The sequence below is a fragment of the Pan paniscus genome, chromosome 1 (genome assembly GCF_029289425.2).
Source record: "Pan paniscus chromosome 1, NHGRI_mPanPan1-v2.0_pri, whole genome shotgun sequence".
NCBI classification, from domain to species: domain Eukaryota; kingdom Metazoa; phylum Chordata; class Mammalia; order Primates; family Hominidae; genus Pan; species Pan paniscus.
Window position 1 is genome coordinate 30,235,609 of NC_073249.2, and position 24,449 is coordinate 30,260,057.

General features: G+C 36.3%; 1 long non-coding RNA gene across 1 annotated transcript in view; it reads left to right on the forward strand.

The window, feature by feature from the left end:
* LOC103785341 (uncharacterized) overlaps positions 1-24,449 on the forward strand; it is a 126,898-nt gene that overhangs the window by 4,341 nt on the left and 98,108 nt on the right. The window contains exons 2-3 of the long non-coding RNA XR_008624382.2: positions 13,280-13,359; positions 19,445-19,537. This is a non-coding gene — a long non-coding RNA (uncharacterized LOC103785341). The remainder of the gene's footprint in view (positions 1-13,279; positions 13,360-19,444; positions 19,538-24,449) is intronic.

Below are 24,449 nucleotides of genomic sequence, written 5' to 3' on the forward strand. Positions count from 1 at the left end.
CTTGAGGGCAGGGAAGTTCAAATCCTACCATGAGATGAGGGGAAGTCATTGCATTGCATAGTCTATTACAAAGAAAAGAAATAAAAGCCAAAAGAGTAATTTACTTATGAATGCAGTCAGAATATCTACTGTATTTTGCTACATTCATTTAAGAGAAGATTAGATAGGTAGATATAAAAAATGTTGAAGTAATGAAATGATAGGAGTTCCTGTTTCAGCTTCGGGGATGACAAGCTATGTAACATTAGATAGGCCATTTAGTCTCATTGGACACGTTTCTCCAATTGTGAAATAAGAGAGCAGGACTTGATGGAGAAGCCCCAGGTTCTGTCGTTCTGAGATCCTGAAAGAATTTAAATATGTGACATGTGCCACTCATTTATGAATATACCTCTGATGTTTAACTCTACTTATAAAATAATGGTTCAAAACTCTTAATTGCACTACATAAACTTTTAGTTAGTAGTATGAGAAAGATCAGCACATGTGATTCTCCTTCCTCCTTGTATGGCTGAGTTTAGCAGCCTTAATCTCTTCCTACTCTTTCTGTGATTACTTTTAAAAGCCAGGAAAAAAAATTTAAAAAGACCTTTAAAAAAAGATAATTAGAAAATATAAAGTCAATTTTTGCAATTTGAAAAATGGAAGTGCACTTTATTCTGAAGTAGACTATTTTCAGGATGTGTCTGTGTATGTGCATATTTCTCTGTGTATATATATTTATGAATATTTTCTATATGTGTATAATTGGCATCAAGGTATGACAATGGATTTTCTTTTATTATAACTATATATGAAGAAAATCGAGAAGCTTTGAAAAATCTACCTTAGTTTATATTTGAAAGGCAAATTAATACAATTATTTTGTCTTGTCATATTTCCAAGGAATTTACTTTCTTATAGATTGATGGCAAAATGTCAGTCTTCAAGAGCAGATATTCTTTGTGTAGGTTAAAAATGGATGCAGGTGTATATACCCAAAAGTATTGAAAGCAGGGGCTCAAAGATGTATTTGTACACTCATGCTCATAGCTGTGCTATTCACAACAACCAAGAGATGGAAGCAACCCAAATGTCCATCAACAGATAAATGGATAAATAAAATATTATATATACATGTAATGGAATATTATTCAGCCTTAAAAAGGAAAAACATCCTGTCACATGCTACAACATGGATGAATCTTGAGGACATTATGTTAACTTGAATAAAGCAGTCACAAAAAGACGAACACTGTATGCTTTCCCTTATATGAAATATCTGAAGTAGTCAAATTCATAGAAAAAAAAAGTATAATGGTGGTTACCAGGAGCCGGAGAGAGGAGGAAAAGGTGATTAGTAGTTTAATGGATATAAATTTTCAGATTTGCAAGATGACAAAGTTCAGGAGATTTGTTTCATAACAATGTGAATATACTTAACACTACTGAACTGTACACTTAAAAATGGTTAAGATCATTTTACATTATGTGCTTTTTATCACAATAGAAAAAGGATGCAAGTGACAAGAGAAGTTTAAAGCAGTGATTATTCAAAATGTTAGTTTGTCATTCATTATATATTTTCATTCATATGCATTTATTTAGTTTTCCTTCACAGGGGTTAACAAAATAATATAATATAAATGAAAACAAATATCTTTATTAGACACTCTTGCAAACCTGAAAACACATACACAATTTCAAAATAATTATAAACAAAATTGTCATTGAGCTGTGGTAGAAGGTGCGATGGATTTGAGGTACGAAAACCTAGGTTTAAGTACTTTTCCTGCATGGCTAGCCCTGTGAACTACTAAATTGTAGTTGCCTTAATAGCAAGAACTGTTTTATTTCTTTGTGTCCTCCTGAAATACCTAGAACAGTGTCTCAGATATTACTTGTTGGAGTTAAATTATGCTTTTAATTGAGTTATATTTTGAACAGGAAGGATGAACAAAGAGGGAAGCGCTACACTCCTCTGGCATCTACTTGTTACTCTGGCACGTAAGCAGTAACCAGAGGTACACAGGTGACAGGCCACCTCTTGGAGAAAACCAGCCAAGGCCAGGGTCAGGATCACAATATTAGGACTGGTTTTCAGCTTAGTGTGGGGAGCAAAATTTTTGAAAATTGCAAAGCCCAATGTCAAATCTTGTAGTGAGAACCAAGCAAAGCTAGAACATGACCATGAGCAAGAAATAACTAGGTCATAAAAGACAAGGAAACAAAAGAGCCATGATACAGGAAGGCTGGTAGCTTAAAGTGTGGCATGTGTGATTGGAGTACTGAGGTCAGTCAGCCAATGAAGAAGAGACTCTGTACTATGGCAAGGCAATTAAATTGATGGTGACAATGGCGGGGGTATTTATAGTCTCATTTAAGATTTAGCTTAAAGTTACAGACTCTCTCAAGTGAAAGGGAAACCAATACACAACACACACACACACACACACACACACACACACACAGTACTCTGAATGCCCATTAGAGGGCTTGTGAACCCACCAAAGCTAATGAGTAGACCCCTTGAAATTGGTGGATCTCAGAGTGTGACTCACCTGCCTCATACTTTTATGCTTTTGAGGGCAGAAACACATAAAATTAATGGCCACAGGTCCGTTCCAATTCCCAACAAGGCAAAGCTTATGAGAGGTCCTGTGCTTTATGTCCTCAACTAAATCAAAGCAGTACTATTTACCTGGTGCAAGCTACAACTGTCCAGTTTAGTTGGTATAGTAAAAATAATTAACTTTTATGGTGGTTGTCTCAGAAATTTGTCTATTATATATACCTATCAGTAAAAAGTTTTTAGAACATCTCTTATAAATGTGTATTTTTTATTTATAAATTATATGAATGCACTATTGTAGTAATGCATTATGTGCATACTGAACATAGAAAAAAGTAGAAATGTAAAACATGGAAGAAAAGTAAAATATAAACAAATTCTAATATTTTCTTTCCACATGCCCAAACAACTATCTTGTACACCCGTAAGGTGTAGTAATCCTATTTAGAAAATACTATGCTTTAGGTTAATTATGCAAAACTAAGCATGGAAATAAAAGCAAATAATGTCATTTTGATAGGAATGCCTGATTTTAAGAAAGTATAATTTATATCCCAAAGTCTAAATTTACAAGATAGAGTACGTATAACTTATATCTCAATGAGTGTCTGTTTCTGTGACCTTCTTGCAGACAAACTGGATTTTTTTTTCATTTTCATTCCTCAATGTCTATAAAAGCATTCTTCACAGAGTTGTCTTTTTAAAAAGATGCTTTTACAGTGCATCTATTAGAAGGATTGATACCAGTTTTCCTAAAGCTCTTTAGGAACACACCTCTACTTATGTTCCCAGTTTTATATCTGGAGACATCCGGTCTTATATTCTACTCTTTTTACCATGTTGAACACCCAGAGTGTTAAAAATCTGCTGTGCCATCTCCTGTCCCTTCAGCTTTGCCCATTCTAATCTCAGCCAGGCTTGTAGCCCTCCTCTATTTACTTCTTCAACTGCCTACTCATTCTTCAAAACTCAGGTCTGCTGTTTCTTCCTCTGATCAGTCCTCTTCTACTGGCTTTTAGCAAGCTCAGCTACCACGAACATAGCCATTTGCACATTTGACTGTTTACTTTTCTGCCTTTCTCTCTTTATACCAACATTGTGGGCCTGAGAAACAATAATGTCAACAAAAATAAAGAGCTTCCCTTTAGTGTTGGCTCTGCGCTAAGTCCTTCATCATTCTCTCACTTAAAAATAGGATGCAGGTAGGTGTGTGTGTGTGTGTGTGTGTGTGTGTGTGTGTTTGTAGAAAGAATTTTTGCTTATTTTTTTCTCATATTACTTATTAATTTATGCTCACATGGTCATTATAGAATGCATAATACACAAAGGACATTCACAGATTATATTAACCACATCTGTTTCAATAGGAAAAATATAAAAGACAAGCAATTTACTCAATAATTTAGATTTAAAAAAACACAGTACACATCAGTGTTTGGAACCTTAACTGACAATCTCAACTGTTGCTTTAATATGTACCAATGACAGTCTTTGAAAAACTATTTATCCAGGTATTTTATTTCTTTTTTCTAACAATTTGTGTATTCTTCTTGCTAGCATTAAAATCAAAATGGAAAAACATTAATAATATTTTATTTATGAAGACAAGTGAGTTGACTGTAATAAAAATATTAATTCATGTCTTGCTTTTCAGTAAGAAATACCACCCATGAAGTCTGCTGGCACTTGCTGCTAGTAATAGTATAATTTCAAGAAAGCCAGAAAAAGTGCATACCTTCCCTTGCAAAAGTGTGAATTATTTATTTTTCTTAATAGAAAATGTAAAGTGCATCAATGTTTGGCTGAAAACAATTTAACAGCATATTTTTACCTAGAAAATGGAAAACATCGAAAGGACTTGTCATAAATTAACATAAACCATAATAATTTATCTCCCTTTCTATAGAGCGTAGGCATATAATTTAAAATCTAAAAACAATTAAAGGATTAGATAATAAATTACATTCAGCTTTCATTAATTTAGCTATTCTTTTTTTTTAAAGGGGAAGTTCTCCTATGTTATACAGATTTAAGTCTTCCTCTTCTTCTCAAAAAAGTATCCTATTTATGTAGGGTTTTTACATCATGCAGATGGATGTGATAGACAAAAAAGGTATTTTTCATGGTTATTGAAATCATCATATATACTAACAATTTCCCTCTCTTGCCATGCTTGTTAGAGAATAGTTGAGTTCAGTCACATGGCATGGTTAACATCTGGAAGTCACTCAAGGTAATAATTACCACGGATTTGTTGCTTATTCAGAGGAAACATACCAGAATGGAAGTAAAGAAGGCGAATTTTATGTCTCTTTTGACACACAAGGACTCAAATCCCATCATTGTCTTTACGTCATCCATTACGCCAGTAAAAAGATTGAACTGTCAATAAATATGTTCTTTGTCTTAAAACAAACTTCCAGAAAACGTAAAAATGCACTGCAAATGAAATTTCTTGATTATTTCAGTTCAAACAGGACATGATTTTCATTTTGACCCATGGCCCTGGCCATAAACACAAGGTGCATGCATTTTTTTCTACAATTTGTGCTTTGTGTAAAGCACCAAGTTTCTCTCATAACATTATTAACCAGACTTATTCATTTCTGAGTATGGAAAAAAATACAGAGTGTAATATAAAAAGTTCAGCCATACTCTTTATACTGAATAGCAATCATTTAACTGTGTTCCACAGATCTCCAAGGCATTTTCAATAGTATCAATCTAAGAAGCTTCTCTAGCAATTTGTTTAAATCTAGTTTAATAATGACATTTTCATTTTGTCTCTATGGCTATTCCTGTAGATTCTATGGCATTTAAAAGGTACATATGAGCTCAAAAAAAAAAGACATAAATCTTGTAGAGAATCAGGTTTTTTTTTTGTTGTTTAAATAGTGGCCTACGTCACAAGTTAGAAAAAAAGTAAAGGTTTTTCTTTACATACAAAGCTTATGCTAATTATGGCAATTGTTTTGGGATCTGTAACTTAAAATGAAGCTCTTTGAAGGCAGAACTTTAATTTGCTATGGTTCTTGTTCTCAGAAGCTGTGTTTTTAATTATTGTCTTTATTGACCAGTGATTGGCTAAATCCTTTTCTCAAAAGACATCACCACGTTCCACATTACTATGTTCCTAGCTGTTCTGCTGATGTTTCTTGCCAGCCTCCCACGTTGTTTGAAGAAGTACTTACTGCATCTGTAAGAGTTTGTCAGGATCTTGCTGTTTGCAGTTCATCCACTTAAACTCATTAAAGCCTTTAGGGTGTTTTGTGCCTAGACCAGTGAAGTTGTATTGTGATCAACATAATTTGAATTCAAGTGGATTAAAATCTCGTCGTAAGGGATACAAAATCAGCAATAACTCACATACCCAGATGTCTCATTCTAATGCAAAATTGTGCAGTATTCACCACTTGCCAATGTGAGCAGGAGAGTCTTAAAAAGTTTTTAATAATCTTCCCTTCCAGAGTAAAATCAGGAATCAGTTAGTTTCCCAGATTATGTGGAAATGAGGCAAGCTTATCTTCACAGTGTTAGTCATCCTCAAAGTTCAACTAGATACCAAAAATTTAGTATCTATTATCTCAGGATGGATAATTACCTGAGGATCAGTAATAGAAACTTTTCATCAAACTTGATCAAGTTTATTAAAATGTTAGTAGCACTGATAGATTGCTTGCTACCTTGAGCACTGTTACAGAAGGTAATTGATAAGTCTGCACTCTTGAAAAACTTGTTAGAAACTACCGCAACTAACCAAAATGGTGGTTTTTCCATTTCCATGATATTTAACATTGGTAACACTAAGTGTAGTAACAGGCTGGGCGCGGTGGCTCATGCCTGTAAACCCAGCACTTTGGGAGGCGAGGCAGGTGGATCACCTGAGGTCAGGGGTTCAAGACCAGCCTGGCCAACATGGTAAAACCCCATCTCTATCAAAAATACAAAAAAAAAAAATTAGCTGAACATGGTGGCGGTGGCCTCTAATCCTAGCTACTTGGGAGGCTGAGGCAGGAGAACCGCTTGAACCCAGGAGGTGGAAGTTGCAGTGAGCCGAGGTTGTGTCATTGCACTCCAGCCTGGGCAACAAGAGCGAAACTCCATCATACACACAGACACACACACAAAAGAACAGTAACAATAATGGGAATGAATTTGTTCCTGGAAATCATCTGCTATTTGCAGAATTTGCGTTTGTTTGTGAGGGAAAATACTCCAGTGGTACATTTTATTGAATTATGGAACATAAAAATGGTAATATCACACAGCTTATGTAACTGCATTCTTTTATTGTGGCCTTTAAAATACACTCAATACACTCACATACTTTTTGGGAATTTGAAAAAGGTCACTTTTCAGTGGCTTCTTCATTTAATTCCAAATTTTAAACGGTGCAACCAGAATTTCCTTATTTGGTTCCATTATTTACTAATCTGCACATGATTTAGACTACCAAAATTGTACTTCTCTTAAATGTTAGTTATGCTTTTTGGGCTTCTAAACTAATATTTATATTTTTTGTCATTATTTATTACTACAATGTGTTATTCAGATGCTATGAGTACTTTGATCATATATTGGTTGAATTCATTGAAAACTTTATCCAACAAAATAGTATAGAATGTTCATAATTGTAATGTACTGTGCAAAATGAGAGATAAATCAGATTTTAGTTCTACCTTTAAGGAGTTTACATTTAGTAAGGAGATATGAGATGTACACCTATAATATAAGGTAACTAACAATAACTGCTGTAATAAGGCCATAGCAATTTTTTTTACAAGTTCAGAGGAGAGACTATATTTCTAGCTATGTAAATTCAAGGAAGGCATCTATAGAACAGACAATCGCAGTTCTCTAAATACTCTAATCAGAAATTCCCAGCCACTTGAGTCAACAGCACCTAGGAGCCTTCAGGTAGGACTTAGAGCTACTCTGTGTCCTCTCGTTTGACCGAAGTTTAGTATTTCCCTACGGGAAAGGAATGTACCCTACCAATGCACCCTCGTGCCTCTCTTTTCTTGCCTACCTTGTTCTGGCTGCAGCTCATTTATTTCAAGCCCCTGTGTAAAGAGTTGTTTTTTTTTTTTTTTCCACAATTGATTTGGGATCTTTTGCTAAAATAGCACGTTCTCTGTGATTTATTAGGCCTGTGTGACTTGGATATAGTAAACTCGCAATAGACATGTACTGATTGAATGTTGAATGAGTGACTAGCGAGTGATTGAGTGAGAGGGTGAATGAGTGGATGAATGACCATCAGCTGGGAAACAAACCAGCCCAAGAAAAACAGCTGGGCCCTGACTATATTATGTCGTGTAAATTTCACAAGAACTCTTAGCATCATTCCTTGAACTCTATTGTAGTTATTCAATAAATATTTGTTGGACATGATGTTCCTCAAAATCCTGAAGTTGTACACTCATATTACAGTATTTACATTGTTAGGGAAAGCTATCTCCTTGTAAAAGGGATAATCCTGTTTCACTACTGCATAAATAGATCATTATGTAGTGTTTCCAACAGCTTTTCTAGAAATAACCCCTTTGAGGTTCAAAAAGGAACCAGAAGTGATTAGATTTTACAAATGTTGTGCCACTTCTTATTACATGTAGTATTCAACAAAAAGAAAATCCCACAAGACAAATCTGTTTGCCCCATGGGCCAACTATCATAAAGTCTCATTGTTACAGCGTCTACATTCTGGCATTTGTTTGTCAAAAATGGGTGGAGGTAAAAGTATTCTTTTTGCCAGTTAATGTGATGCCATAAAGCAGCATTTTTCATTTTTCAGCACTTATTAGCTCAGCTCCCCAGCTGTGTAGCACCACGCCCTGGTGTGAAATTGAGAGAGAGAATTCTGAAAAGTTTATATTGGCTTAAATTTATAGCTTTCTTTTGAGTGGGGGAAGGGATTTTTAAAAAGGACATTGTAATTTTGTGATGTTGTATTACAAAACCTCTATAATACGAAATAATGGCTATGGGAATAATTATCAGTATATTGTGTTTGGCTCCCCTAAAGTAATATTAATAGCTCTGTATTTAGAAGAAGAGTGAAGTAGGAAGTTATTAATTATTAATTAATTGATTGACCCATTTAATCGAAGCACTTTTTTATCCTGCAAAATGTACAGCTGAGTGTCTTGCATGAAAAATATATTCAAATATGTGAGCCATTAGAGAAAAATACAAGCTCAAACTCCACTTAAGCAGTTGGATTTTGACATAATTATTTGTATAATTGCTTTAAAACTTTATATCTCTTGTTTTCTGGAGAGCAATTTCAAAACGACAAAATTAAATTGATTTCACTGAAGGTTTGGTATGGTCACCAGAAAATGGGTTAAAACAATTATTGTAGCATGATGTAGCACATTAAAGTGAAATGATTGACTACAAGCTAAAAGTTTTAAGACAAACTTAATCCTTGGCTTCTTCTTTGCTGCTCTCACACACACTCTAACATGTGACAAACAAGGCGGAGATTTTTAAAAACATTTTAAAAACTACGTCTTGAGTGAGACAGTACAAGTAAACTTGATCAAACTCCTTATATTTATGTTGTGTGAAAGGCTTAACTATCAACACAAAATCAGGTTTTTAGCTTTCTTCTAAGTAATACTTTATATTGAAAGTAGAGTGGACGAAGAAAGAGCCTTTACACACCCTAAACAAGCTTGAAAGAGATGCACAGATATCTTTCCAGCCAGGGCGGGAGGGGAGATCTACGAGTCAAGACTTGCACGCTGCCCAGGCTGGCACTGACAGTACATAAATACCTTCCTGTACTATCAGAATGAACTGAAAGCAGCCTTAATTGGCTTGATGGCTTTGTTTGCACATGTAAAATGCAAAGTAGCAATTGCATGTCTTCTAAAATAATCTTGAAATTCCAGGGCTGTCTTCAATTCAATGAGCTTTTTTAATCTCTGTAATCATAATCTTATTCCAGATAGAAGACCAGGTCATTGGACATTTCAGCAGGCATTTTAAAAAGTAGCAACACTAATTTTTATGCCAAGTGTAAGGATTATTCTTTAGAAATAAGTGAGACATCTTAAAGAGAACTCACTGATGCCCAAATTCTATCTTTTTGCCATGGTTGTGAGATACAAGGAAAGAGCAGCAGCTGGAAAATGAGGCTGGTATATAGCCATTTACAGAGAAAGACTCATTTTGAGTACAAAGAACTGCATCTGGAAAGAGGATAAAGTGGTTTCACAGACAGCACCCAGTAGTTTGAACAACAGAAGAAAATAGGTACCATCACTCAAATAAAATCCACATGGGCAAAAGTTATACATTGGACTTCTTGACCAGCGTTAATATGTAGCCCACACTTTTACTTAGGAAGACACAAAAGACAGGCTAACATTTAGAAACTCATCTCAGATCAGAGGCCTTTTTTCTATTTTTTTTTTTAACATAGGAGTGACATGTTCATATACGTAACAGGCTAGCTGTGGCACATAGAAATAACAATAAGAGTGAATGAGAGGCTATAAGAAGACACTCATTAGTAATCTTTTTCTTTTTCTTTCTTTTTTTTTTTTCTTTTGAGACGGAGTCTTGCTTTTTTGCCTAGGCTGGAGTGCAATGTCTCACTGCAACCTCCACCCCCCAGGTTCAAGCGATTCTCTTGCCTTAGCCTCCTGAGTAGCTGGGACTACAGGCAGGTGCCACCACACTCAGATAATTTTTGTATTTTTATTAGAGATGGGGGTCTCACCATGTTGGCCAGGCTAATCTCAAACTCCCGACCTCGGGTGATCCACCCGCCTCAGCCTCCCAAAGTGCTGGGATGACAAGCGTGAGCCACCACACCCAGCCCTTCAATAGACTGAGAAGGATGGGAGAGAAGGCAGATTGGAAAGGTTGAATGGTTTAGGACTTTGTTATCCATTTGACTTGGGGATGAGGTATAGGAAATAATCTAAAATGGCTATTTTAAAGTGTTCTGCTGAAGATATTAACAAGTATAAAGAATACAGACGAAGAAGCAAGTGTAGAATGAAGATAATTAGTTTAACTTTCGGTGGGTTTGAGGTGTTAATGGGAATTTGGTGACAGCTGGGAATTTTGGTCTAAAGCTCAGTTTGGGGATAGAAATAAATTTTGAGAGTCATTAGCATATAGGAATCAGAGAAAACTACAGGAATTGAAAAATCATTTGGGGAGAAAATTTGTAGGAGAAGAAAAGATAACTTAGAAATCATTTTTTTTTTAACCCACATTTAAAAGCTAGATCAAAGAAGACAAATTAGTGAAAACCTCTCAGGAGGAACCATGAAAGTAGAAGGAAATATAGTGGAATGTCATGAAAGCAATGGAGACAGTTGTTTTGAGATGTAGGTAAACAACTGTGGGGTGCTATAGAAGGATGAAATGAATCCATAGGATTTAGCAGGTAAGGAAGAGGTGACCAGAAAAGTTTCTGAGAGCAAGTTCAGTAGAAATGTGGGACTCACGGTCAGATTGCAGTGACTCGAGTTGGGAATCTGGAATGAGAAAGTGTACACAGCGAGTGTAGTCTATTCCTTTAAATAGTTAACTTGTAAAGCCAAGGAACAGACAGGGCTGGAAAAAAAGGTATTTTAAAATATGTGGATGATGCTAACTTATTATAAACTGACAAAAGAAGGCAAAGGAGAAGAATAAACAGAACAATCCTGTGCAGGAACTCAAAGATGAAAGGGGAAGGGAGCCAGAACCTGGAAGAGCAGGGCTGTGCTGCCTCTAACACTAGAAAGGGAAGAATGGGTCAAGAAATAGAGGTAAATCTGAATGTGAGAATAGATTACACCCTGCAATGGCCATTTGGTGAGAATAAAAGAAATAGAAAACAGATTAGAAGCTTAAAAGCGTAGAGGTTTAAAGGAAAAGAGAACTGAGTAAGAATAGGGAATAATTGCTAATTCACTGTAAATACAAACAGAACATTTAAAGGAGCTAATCAACATTGTCATCAAATTTGTACCAATAGCTTCTGGGAAAAAAAAAGAAATAAACAACGTATTGATCTGTTTTTGGAAATAGCAAGGCAGGAAGTCAAGGTGGGGTGGAGGTATTAATGAGACTGGCGAGGATGTAGTAGTGTATGGTTTAAATAGTAAGAGAATTAAAGCCAGAAAGGGCAAACAGACAGGAAAAATGATGAGGTAATAAAGTGTGTAGATCTTCAATGGGGTCTCTGAGCCAATTTAGTGGGAATGAAGGAATAAGAGAGATGAAAGGACAAGAAATGACATATTAAAACATTGAAAGTTAATTATTTCAGAGGTAAGATATTATGATGCAGAGTATGGTAGTGTGAGAATGCCCCAGACTGTTAGGGTTTTAAGGGTGGGGAATAGCAAGGATATTCTGTGTCCAAAGTCAAAGAAATGGGGACAGGCTTGAATAGCGCTCATGAGGCCCGGAGAAAGGGGAGGTCCAGCTAGAAAGGAAGCAGTGATCTGTCTGGAACAGTAGCTGTGTGCTGAAATTTAAAAGAGAAAGATATCTATATTTCTTTTTTAAACTGATAGACTGAGCTAATTACAGAAGGGTTTGAAAACCTATTGCTGGATGAGAGCTTTTGTCTAGTGGACAATTGGAAACCATAACGAAATGTTAAGCAGCGGGATGCCGTGAAGAAAGTGATGTTTTTGACACATTTACCTGGATGGAGACTGTGGAGGTGATTTCAGAGAAGAGGAGTCTATACCTTCAGGGTGTCATCAAGAGGCTCAGAATACAGGAGATGGAGGGGTCTGAGCTTGGGAACAGTGGCATGAATCTAGACAGCCCCAGCTAAGAGATGACAGGGTTTCATGACAAATTGTATACAGGGGAGATACAGAAGAAAGAGTTAAAGTGGTTCTAACGTTTCCGGGCTGAGACACCAGAAAACTATCTTTCTATTAAGAGATGTGGGGAAATTAGGAGAGGGTGGGGGTGGAGAGAGGGAGCCGGGGAATCAGAAGATCTGCTCCGATGCTTCTTGTTTGTGCCATGAAAAAATTAATTTCTTATGAATCCACAGGATGTCAAAAGCTCATAAACAGAGTTATCATCATGTTGTTTTATTTTATTAAAACTGATGTGTGACAGAGCAGTACACTGCTGAGAGATTGTCAGTAGCAGATATCAACCTGGTGTGAAGAAATCAGAAGTTGGGTGCCTCATTTGGTAATTTGGAGAAAATACTTCTGGTGAACAGACTCTGTTAATGATGTCCGTGTTCCAGTTAAAAAACTTTTTTAATGGAGGATAATATGAAAAAGACTATTTAATCACACCTTGATTTTTTTTCAGTCACAGCTGCATATGGGTAGCAGGCACCATGCTGGGAGCACTACCTTTGATTGCAAAGCATAAAATTTTTACAGGCTTTTTTTCCCCTAATAAGTTAAAATTTGGGGTCTCCTCTATGTTGCATTTGGGTAATAATCTTGGACAAAATATTTGAAAGTGTGTAAGTGGGCCTAGTTCAAATATTTTTTTAAAAATAATCTTTGATGGTTCCTAGTTACTTAAGTTGTGGAAAAAAGTAGATTAATGAATATTGTAAATGAACTTTACTGTGTAATAGATTTAAAATTGGGCTAGATAGATCTGTAGTAACTAAGAGTAATGAAAATATTTCTTGAATTGGTTGTTTCATAGCAGAAAAATGACAGCATTTTATTATATTTTTGGAATTAATTTTTTTCTAAAATATTTCCTTTAACTTTATTTTTATAGAACTAGAACGTGTCTTTTAAGAGCATGCGGTTTTATAATTACGTGGAAGTATGCTACGCAAGGGAAAAAAGCCTCTTGCTGTAAGTAAGTTTTGCCCTAATTATTGGACCATCAAAAGTGAGAATAAATGTTGCCAGTATTGGCTTGTGTTTTCCTCGTGTGGAGTAAGATTCATAATTTTCCCCAGGTAGAGTGTGATTTTCAGAATTTTTACTTTAGTTTTATATTTTGAATCTCTGATTCTTCAGGGATTCGGAGAGTCATTGAAATACCTTTTCTAATTATTTCTAGAATAAAGAGTAATAGTAGTGGAGTAGTAATAGTCGATTTGTTTTCTAGGGCTGTATCAAATCACCAAAACTCGGGTGGCTTAAAAAGAGAAAAAATTATTCTCTCACAGTTCTGGAGGCTGGAAGTCTGAAAGCAAAATGTCAGCAGGGCCATCCTCCCTCCTAAGGTTCCAGGGAAAAATTCTTCCTTGCTTCTTCCAGCTTCTGGTGGCTCCTGGCAATCCCTTGTGTTCTTTGGTCTGTAGTAATATCACTCCAGTCTCTACCTCTAGCTTTGCACGGTGTTCTCTGTATCTCCGGTTCTTCTGCATCTGTGTCTCTGTGCCCAAATCTCTCTCTCCTTTCTTCATAAGAACACCAGGCATTGGATTTAGTGCCCACCCTAAATCCAGGGTGATTTACACCTGAAATCCTTAACTAATCACATATGAAAACACCCTATTTCCAAATAAAGTAACTTTCTGAAGTTCTGGGTAAACATGAATTTTGGGAGGACAATGCTCAACCCATTAAAAGTAGTAGTAATCATGTGTTAGGCTTGTATGATTTTATGTTTTGAAAGTTATCAGCCAGAACAGCTGTAGAGGGGAGGGCCTGCAAGGGTGAGTGGCCAAAAATGTGGAGGCTTCAGGATATAACATAGGAAGTGGTCTGGCAATAGAGCCGTCCCTCAGGCCTTGCATGTTCCATAGAGGATTCACCAGATGGACCTGCAGCAAGATCCTTGGCCTTGCATATGTCTTCCAAGATCCCCTGACATTTCTATATGTGGAAATACAGTCAGCAAGTTCTACCCTGATACCTAAACTGAATTCACCACATACTAGACTAGACCAAAAAAGGGGTAAAATGAATGTAGACCTTGGAAGCACACCAGTTTAGCCACTCATTCAAGTGTCACTGTTTTTCTTAACAAATATGCTAATAGCACCTAACACTTGTGAAGTACGTGTTTTCTCATGGAGTGTCACATGTATAAGCAAGGTGGAAAGGTGAACTGGGACTCAGAGATTGGTGAAAGAACATGTGGCTCATCAATGAGTCCAGTGTTTCCTTAGCATCTGCTTGGTTCTAGGCTATGGCTAGGAGGTCCCTGAACCAGAAACAGATTAAAGGTTGGCTGATTACTGGTCCAATGGCCATTCATTATATCATATGCCTTATGCAGTAGTGGCCATGAAGTGGGGCTCTGGGGTTGGAATCTCAGTTGTTCTATTTGCCTCTCTGAACCTCAGATGTTTCATATGTAGATTGGGAATGATAATAATAACTACTTCATAGGCTTGTGGTAAAGATTAAATCAGTTTATAGAAGTACAACATTTAGAACGGTGCCTGATACATAGCAAGTGTTCAACAATATTCAATTATTATTACTGCTCTATATGAGGAACAAGAGCATGTATATCTTCCTTTACCTCAGGAAGGTGATTATTATTATCAATACTAACATATTTGCATAGTGCTTACAATTTGCAATCATTTTTATACAATCCTTTTAAAACCCATTCAATTTAATCAATACAGTTAAAGGCTAAAAAAACTGTATTTCAGAGAAGTCAAGTGACTTGCTTAGGTACATTGAGTTAGTAACAGTTGTGGACTGAAATCTATGTTGTCAGCCCCATAAGCTACTCCTTATATATTAGGAGAGAGGGAAAAAAGTTGGTGAATATACAGTAACTCTAACCTAGGCTCAGTGATATGGAAAATTGAACCGAGAAGCATCCTATGAAATGGAAAATGAACTGATTTCAAAGTCAGAAAACTTGCATTTTAGCTTCTTCTCTGACATTTGAGCTGGAAAATGATGTCCATGCTTTTGCAAAGTCAACTGACTGTTAATGAGATGAATCCTCACTCTCAGGTCCATGTGATATATTTCAAATGGTAGAGCTCTGAGTTGTTAACATGCAAATCCTTCATTCATTTGCTGAGTTTGTATTTTCTGGAAAACGGCAGTCTGGCTTGTGGAGCAAACATATTTGTATAATGTGCTGGTTGCCACGTGTTTGGGAGAGGTTCCCATGCATTGCTGTTGATGCAACAAGGATGGGGCTTTTAAATGTTGATACTATGAAAATGTAATGTGATTGGACTTGGACAAGTGCCTGAACAGACCACCCATCATATGATTTTGCTGCCAAGCAAATTCAATTGAAGAGCTTTGAAGTTTCTTGATAGCGAATAATTCACCTTTCATTTTAAATGCATGCTGAGTTGTACTGAAATATTCATGCTTAAAAGTACTTTTTGTTGCATATTTTTTCAAAGATCTTTGCCTTTTTTCACTTTTATTTTTAGGATTTACTTTGAAAAAAAATCCTACCTTGTTGAGGGAAAGAGAATACTTGGTTTTAGGTGTACCATGAGACTTTAATCAGTGTTTGAAGGTGATCTCTCAGAAGAATGACCTACTTTGTGACCCTTTCTGTGTTTGTTCACCAGATCTAGTGACTGGAATTTGCCTTATTCCATTACTTCTTGCCCTGCTAGATACTCTTCCATATTCAGAGGAAATTCTCCCACTGGAGATTAGCGTTATACCTGGCATATAGCAGGCATTTAATACATGCTTGATCATTTGAATTGTGTGTCCCATCTCAGTAACACAGGTAGTTCTGGGTCTTAGCTCCCTTCTTAATTTACCTGTGCCCCTGACTACTGAGAACAAAGTTTCTATTTTGAGAACATTCCCATTACTCTCACACTTTCCTTCCCCCACACTGAGAACCCTGATTCCCTGAGTGACAGCTCATACTAAGATTTACCAGAGCCACCTGCTCCAATAAGTACAATTGTGACTGGAGTGTAGAGGGTGTGAGAGCAACTAAGCAACTGTTATTTGGGAAAATGCTACGAAATCATATCTTTACAGTTGCTTACAGTAACTCACAGCTACAGAAGCACATCATTAGTTTCTCAGTTGGAAGTCTTCTTGTGGCAGCACATGATTTCTTTCGCCCTTGAACTCCCTAGAGGTTTTTTCTTTACTATCTTTTCTTGTTAGGCAGTTTTGCATAGTGGTTAAACATGTGGATTTTAGAACCACATTGCCAGGATTTGAATGGCTCTACCACTTACTGTGTGATCACAGGCAAGTTACTTTCCTTTTTTTCCTGCTCCAATTTTCTTATCATAATTCTTATTATGGACCTAATAACATTACCTAATAAATAGGAATTAATGTGAAATTATATAAAGTACATATTTATATATCTATAAAACAGAATATAGCATAAGTACTCAATACATTGTAGCCGTTATTAGTCACAACTTCCAAACAGCCCTTAATCCTCCACCACTACAATAAAATCTCTGCTGTTAAATTCCCACAAACATGCAGCCTTAGGGGTACAGATGGGATGCTGAACAAAGTTCAGAAGCAAAGGAAAAGTTTAGGTCTCAAGAAATGTTTGCATAGAAACCATCATTCATGTCCCTGACATTCACTGGAAATAAAAGGGGTAAAGTACTGATAATTCTCTTAATTGGTGATTCCAAACTTTACATGCACAGAATCTCTTGGTGAGCTTATCAATATGTGAAGGATTTGATATGTTTGAAGCGGGGCCCAATAAAGTGCATTTGAAACAGGGTCTCAAGTGAGTGAATGATGCAAATAGTCCACAGATCGCATTTTGAGAAAGCTTTTCTAGATTTTGGTAAGGTACCGCTCTCCTCTTGCTCATTCATTCATTCATTTGATACTTGTTCTGAATACCTGCGATGGGCAAGAAATATCATGCCTGGAGCTTTGGAGGCTCCAAAATGAATTAAACACTGTCTTTGTTTTCAAGAAACCAAAAATATAGTGAGGAAGATACATCACACATATTTTTTAATTTTGTAAGGAAATGAATGAAATGCACTACATATATTCTATAGCTAAGCAGTGTGATTAGAGGGCAAAACTTGATCAGTTGGGTTAACATAAGAATGGACTCCCTAAACTCACAAGGGACACATTCGAGAATCTTGATTTAAGAAAATGAATCGTAATATTTTAATAAAATGGACCTAGAATAAACCATAAGATCTAAAAAGTTTTCTATACTAGAAATGTGAGAATGTAAATAGGGAAGCCTTAGAAATACCCATCAAAGCGGACCCTCTATTAGCTCAACTATTTTCTTACTTCATCTTTAACAATTGAGTTAGTAGTATTTGCTCCCAAAGTATGACCATGAAGAATTTTCCTTCCCTGTGTGCATAAATGATTCCGTTCCTAAACCCACCACCAGGGAAATCCTGAGAAGGAGAAAGCGTCACATCCAACAGTCATGTACAGTAGGATGGTGCTGTTTCTGGCAGCCTCATTGTAACAATTAAAATAGAATAAACCTTTTAATTTCTTCTTCCACCATTATTAAATCCTCAGCTCTTTGATGAAAGTCTTATTTACCTTTGCAACCTGTTCATTTGCAAGTCACTGTGGAAGTGAAATTACTGGCTGGGCTCAGTAGCTCATGCCTATAATCCCAGCACTTTGGGAGGCTGATGCAGGTAGATCACCTGAGGTCAGGAGTTTGAGACCAGCCTGGCCAACATGGTGAAACCCCATCTCTACTAAAAATACAAAAATGAGCCTGGTATGGTGATGTGCACCTGTAGTCCCAGCTACTCGGGAGGCTGAGGTAGGAGAATCACTTGAGCATGGGAAGTGGAGGTTGCAGTGAGCTGAGATCACACCACTGCACTCCAGCCTGGGCAACAGAATAAGACTCTGTCTCAGCAACAACAACAACAACAAAAAGAAAGTGAAATTGCTGATTTTAACAATCATGTGTAAAAATGATGATTGGCACTTTTCCTGATTGGGACCTCAGGCAGTATCTAATTTAACTATAAAACTTGAAATGGAAATTCAGAGAACCAAGTGACCTGGGTAAGGACAAGTAGCTGAGTGGTAACAGGTCGCAGTGTCTCAAATCCAGGATTACTGATTCATTATTCTTTGTAATAGGTCAGTGGACCTATTACATATTTATGATCATGCATCCCTACTAGTAAAACACAGTAAACATTTTGAGCCAGTCCTTCCAACATCTTTGTACTTATGTGTAAAATGTTTACATGTGCTAACTAGTATATTAATCGTATTATGAAATATATTTTGAAAATAAATTTTTAAAGGATGAAATTGAAAATAAATAGTATACAGAAGATGTAGAAATTTTTTCATCTCCCTGCTTTGGAGCAAGGCCACTCAGACTTTTATCTTAATAGGGCAAAATGATTTATGTCATTTATGTCAGGGAAATAAAAAGTCCTTAGTGATTATAAGCAAGGGGTAACATACTTCCATCCCTAGTGCCTTATTTCCATAACACCTTGGTCCAGGAATGTTTATTAAATGACTAGCTCAGGACTCATTTCTGCACATTTTTTTTCACTGTAGTTTTGTTGTTGTTGTTAAGTTATACCACTCTAGTTTGATAAAAGAAAAGATTAAGACCTTTATTTGTGAAACTCAGAAGGTAGATTTTATGCTGTGTATTGAAAAGTGCATTTTTTTCTCTAAATACCACACATATCTGTTTCATCTCTCTTTAATTCCTGGGAGAGCTGATGAAAGAGAGCTGTTTTTCTCCTTAGGAATTTCCTTCGGATTATTCTTATTTCAGTACACTAATCTTCTGTTTTTAAGTTTCTTCTACAGAAATTACACATATCTCAAAGCCAGAGGATTTTTATTTTGAATTCTCAAAGGGTAGCAGAAGGAAAGGAATGCCTTTAGACCTAAGATCTTGTTTCCAAAGGAGTCCTTAGAAGTAACAGGGAAGGCTTGGAGTTTGGTAATGAAGGAGGTAGTGGGAGTGGGTGGAGGGAAAAGTAGATATCAATATAAGCAGATTATCTCTAATGTTTTACAGAGTGTTAAGGGTCTTTATAAACAGAAACCGCAAGGAACCTGGGATCTGACAGCTGTTGGAGGAATGCCTGTGAGGAAGGAGGAGGAACAGAAGGTATGGTTGCTAATTTCCAAAAAAAAAAAAAAAAAGAGATGTCAGACATTTTAATGGGAAAAATAAAGCCCCACCGGATGATAGATGACAGAGCACAACTAGCCATCATTCATGATGCTGGGACCAAATATCTTTCATGAAACACTCAGACACAGATCTTTAGTGTATGTTTCCCTGAGTTGGTAGAGAAAGGGAATGGATTGATCCCATGCTTCACCAAAGATGCTGGAGTTAGACTGGAAAGTGAAGGAATAATTAGCTTGTGGAAATAATCATTAAACAGATAACCTTATACTTGTTCACTCAGACCCCAGAGAGAGCCAGGTAAAAATTTCCATCTTTTCTTTCTCTCTCTACATAAACACATAAACAAATTATAGTAGGTAGGTCATGGGAGATTACTGAATTGCACTGCCTAATTTTCTTAATTTACAACTGGGACTGATGGGTGGCAGCTAGTCCTGACTCATACAGGTTTTGCACCATCAAAGGTTTATATCCTCTAAAATAAAAGTGACAAGAAAGAGAGTGAACTATCAGAATAATTCCTCCCAGCTGCAAGATTTGGAGCTAAGCACTGTCAAAGGCAAAGTGTGCCTGATCCAGTTAAGAACTCCCTCATTCTTTATGGAATTTGAGTATTAAATGAAGCCCCAAGATTTCTGGGTTCAGGTTCCAATTGTTTACTAACTAAAATAAAAGAGCCCACAAAACTGTTCAGGAGGCATTGTGCTTCAAATCATTCTTACCAAACATGTTGATGAGTTAAGTATAAATTAATCAGAAACATATGGTTCAAATTTCTGTGAAAATCCACAGGGTATATTAAGGGAATTAAAGGGAAATGTGTTAGGCCAAACATATTTAAGAATTTAGCAAAACTGAAATCTACCAAAATAGTTTAACATTTTCTGGTGCATCTATTCCAGTTTGTTCTTTTTTAATAGTGTGTTTTCTCAATTGCCTTAAACTTGAATTTTTATGTGATGTGATACATCCATAAATAATTGTAACATATAATAATGAAGTTGCCAATCTAGTTCTTTATATGAATCTGAAGTAATCAGATTTATCACAGCAAAAGATGCTATAGTTAGAAAAAATTCAAATATATAAAAAAATTAAGGAATTTGAACCAATCACAAATAAGCTAAATTGTGAAATGATGAACTCAAAGTTATGTAATATATTGAATTTAAGTCATTTCAAGTGTATACATTATTTTAATTTATTCATCAAAATTTAGTATTGTTTAAAGCACTGTCCATAGGTGTTTTGGAGCAAGGAAGATTTTTTAAGAATAAATAAATCAAATGTGGCTCATGCCTTCAAGGAATATAGAAGAGTTTAACTCAAACTATGCTAAATTATCATAAACTCAGAGATATGATTACTTGCTACGTAGTTTAATTATAAATAATATTATAGAATTTCTTTTTAAAGTGGCTCTTCTAAAGTGGGGAAAAGTCTATTATTCCCCAAAGAAAACATTCATAGAGTTAATATTCATGTAACTTAGCATATTACAGAAGACAAATTTTTCTCACTGTAAAAACAAATGGAAATTATCTTGTACATAAAATGCTTAAACATAGTCCAGCTTTTTAAAATTCACAGTGCTTCAAGCAAAAGAAGATTGGGTTAATTAGATTTTGTTATTGTCAGACCCTATGATATTTTAGGGTCCTTCAGTGACTCCTTCTAATTTTACTAAAGAATATTATGCAAAAGTGAATGTATAAAGCATAGTGGGGAAGAAAATTTCTTATTTGTTTTCTAGTATCAATATATCACTCAGAACCATAGTTCATGTGAATGATAAAAAAAAGAAAAGGAAACTTGAGCTTTAGGTGTCAGAAGATACCTAAGGATAACTCTCAAAAAGCATCTCACCAAACTATATTTCTGAAGGAAACATGAAGTTTTATGTAAGGTGTATGCACTGAGGCACTTACCTCCATACAAAAATATAATTGTCATGGTGTTTATCATTTTCAGACTTTCCAGGTGTCCTGGAGAGATTATTTTCCTTCTTACCTCATCTTTCTTGGAAACTGCAACATGTTAGGCTGACAATATCTTTCAGCCAATGGCATTTGATAGAGGCAACTCCCTGGATCTGAGCCTTTTTTGGGGCTGTGGTAATTTAGGATCCCTGCTTAAAATGGACCCCTTCCCTGACAGAGAACTAAGGCATGGGTGAGGCTGCTGCAAAGAGCCAGGCAAGCAGGACCCAGCCAAACTGTGTGGGTGACATTGCCACCCCAGTGTGTCTGGAAGGCAGAACATTGAGCCAAAGAGGATTGTTCTTGAGGTTTAAGGTTTCATGGAGCTTGGCTTGCTAGGTTTTGGATTTGCTTGAGATCTGTCACTCTGTTTTCTTCTTTCTTATTTTTCTCTTTGGAAATCGGAATGTCTACCCAATGCCTGTCACACAATTGCATTTGGAAAGCAAATAACCAGCACAGCTGGAGAGGAATTTCGCCTTAGGATGAATTGTAACTTGAGTTTCACCCCTATCTAATTTAGATGATATTTAGATGCTAATTTGGACTTTAGACTAGAGTTGATGCTGAAATGAGTTAAGATCTTTGGGGCTCTTGGAATGGAATAAATGTATATTGCATGTAAGAAGGATATGAATTTTGGAGGGCTAAGGTGGAATACAGTGGATTGAATGTTTGTGCCCCCATCGCAAAGTTAATATGTTGAAATCCTAACCCCCATTGTAATGGTATTAAGAGGTAGGCTCTTTGAGAGGTACTCAGGTCATTAGGGTGGAACACTTATTAATATTAATGTCCTTTATAAAAGGGACCCCAGAGACCTTTTTCTCTCTCTTCCTGCCATGTAAGAACATAGCAAGAACAAGCTGTCTATGAACCAGGAAGCAGGCCTTCACCAGACACCAAATCTTCCAGTGCCTTGATCTTAGACTTTCCGAGCCTTTAGAACTATGAAAAATAAATTTATGTTGTTTATGAGACACTCAGTTTATAGTATTTTGTTATACCAATCCAAGCTAACTAAGACACTGTCATTAGTTGGCATCTAGGCAGTTATGGTCCTTGAAATGTATGTTCTGATTGAGTCCAGTCCTATTGGAGAGATGATTATGTCATGGAAACCTCACTGTTGGAGCTGTTAGCTTGAAGTGTAAGGGTGCTAGGAGGGTAGAACGCAACTGCAGTACTATGGGCAGCTCTGATGAGTGGAGGAGCGGAGCCTTGGAGCTCCCAGTCTGTGGAGAAATCAGACAGTGTGTTTATTATTATTATTATTATCAGTATGTGGGCAACTATAAAGTAGATCATTTGGTGCCCCTGTGGAGGTGTTTAGAGGCATTTGTGGCGAATTATCTGTGTATCAGGAACTGAGGGCTCTCTAAAGACCATGACTAACTGAGATTCTAGCTTGTTTGGCATCAGTACCTGAGATCTCATCAGTGAGTGTAAGTACAGGAGCTGACTCTTCAAAGAGCTTTGGTTCTTAATGGGGATAGGAGGCTGGGAAGTAGTGGAAACAATAGCAGGAACTAAATGAAGACATCAGAGTCACAAGAATGGCTTCAAAATTAAGGTACAGTTTTATTCCAGGAAAAATGCAAGGAATTCAAATAAGAGTGAAGTAGGGGTAGAATATTGGGGTAGTAGTGAGAAGTAGAAATGAAATTTGGTGAACCTCAAAATCAATTGTCTAATTTAGTTAACTTGGGACACAGATTATGCACCAAGAGATTAAAGATTAACTTTTTCTTAGAGGCAATTCCAAAGCAGCTCAAGAAACCTATTTCATTGAGAATGTGATTCAGCATTTCAAAAATTTTAAAAAAGACTTCAATGATTTTAAGTATGAGAGAAACTGATAGAACTAAAAATTTTTCATAGCCTAATCTGTCTTAATATATGGCCATTTCATCATGTTATTTTCTATATTTGTCTATATTTTGTTTTTTTCTTTCTTTCTTTCTTTCTCTTTTTTTTTTTTTTTTTTTTTTTTTTTGAGACAGAGTCTCACTCTGTAGCCCAGGAGGGAGTACAGTGGCATGATCTCAGCTCACTGCAGATTCAGCCTCTGGGGTCAGGTAATCCTTCCACCTCAGCCTCCCGAGTAGCTGGGACTACAGGTGACGTGCCCGGCTAATTTTTTGGTTTGTTTGTTTTGTTTTGTTTTTGTAGAGATGGGGTTTTGCCATGCTGCTCAGGCTGGTCTTGAACTCCTGGGTTCAAGTGGTCTGTCTGCCTCAGCCTCCCAAAGTGCTGGGATTACTGATTGAGCCACTGCACCTGGCCGGATTCTTATAAAATAAAGATTCCAGGAAAAAAATAGACCAGATTGTGGTATTTCAAAAATCGCTCAAATAATTTAAAAACCGAGATTGCAAAAACAGACATGTTAATGGTAATAAAGAGAGCTCTGTTATTAGGAAGATAGAGTATCTTGAAGACTTATTCTACAGATAGACTGTAAAAGAGAAAAAATAGTTTTTTGGAGTAGTATCTATATAGTTTAGATTGACCAATCAATTACATGAAACATTTCATCTATTTTGCTTTTTGGTAGAATCACAATACTTGGAATTTGAAATGATGAGGCAGTCACTTTAGCTATCCTAATGAAATTTAATCTACTTTCAGCACACCAATCAATTGCTTAGTTATTATCTCTTAAAGTTAATATGGAAGTCTACTTCACTTGAGGGGAATATATTTTTGGCTTCAGATTAAGGAGGATGAATTTAGCAAATGAATATTTACTTCCTCTGCAGTGAAGTGAAAATAAATTAATGAGAGTTAGTGACTGTACATACTTCTGCTTCGTGTTGTCAGCAGCATTTATTTGTCATCACTCTCTTCCTCAAATGCATGATCTCTCACACCTCTCTGCAAGAATGTCCTTTTCCACCTTACCA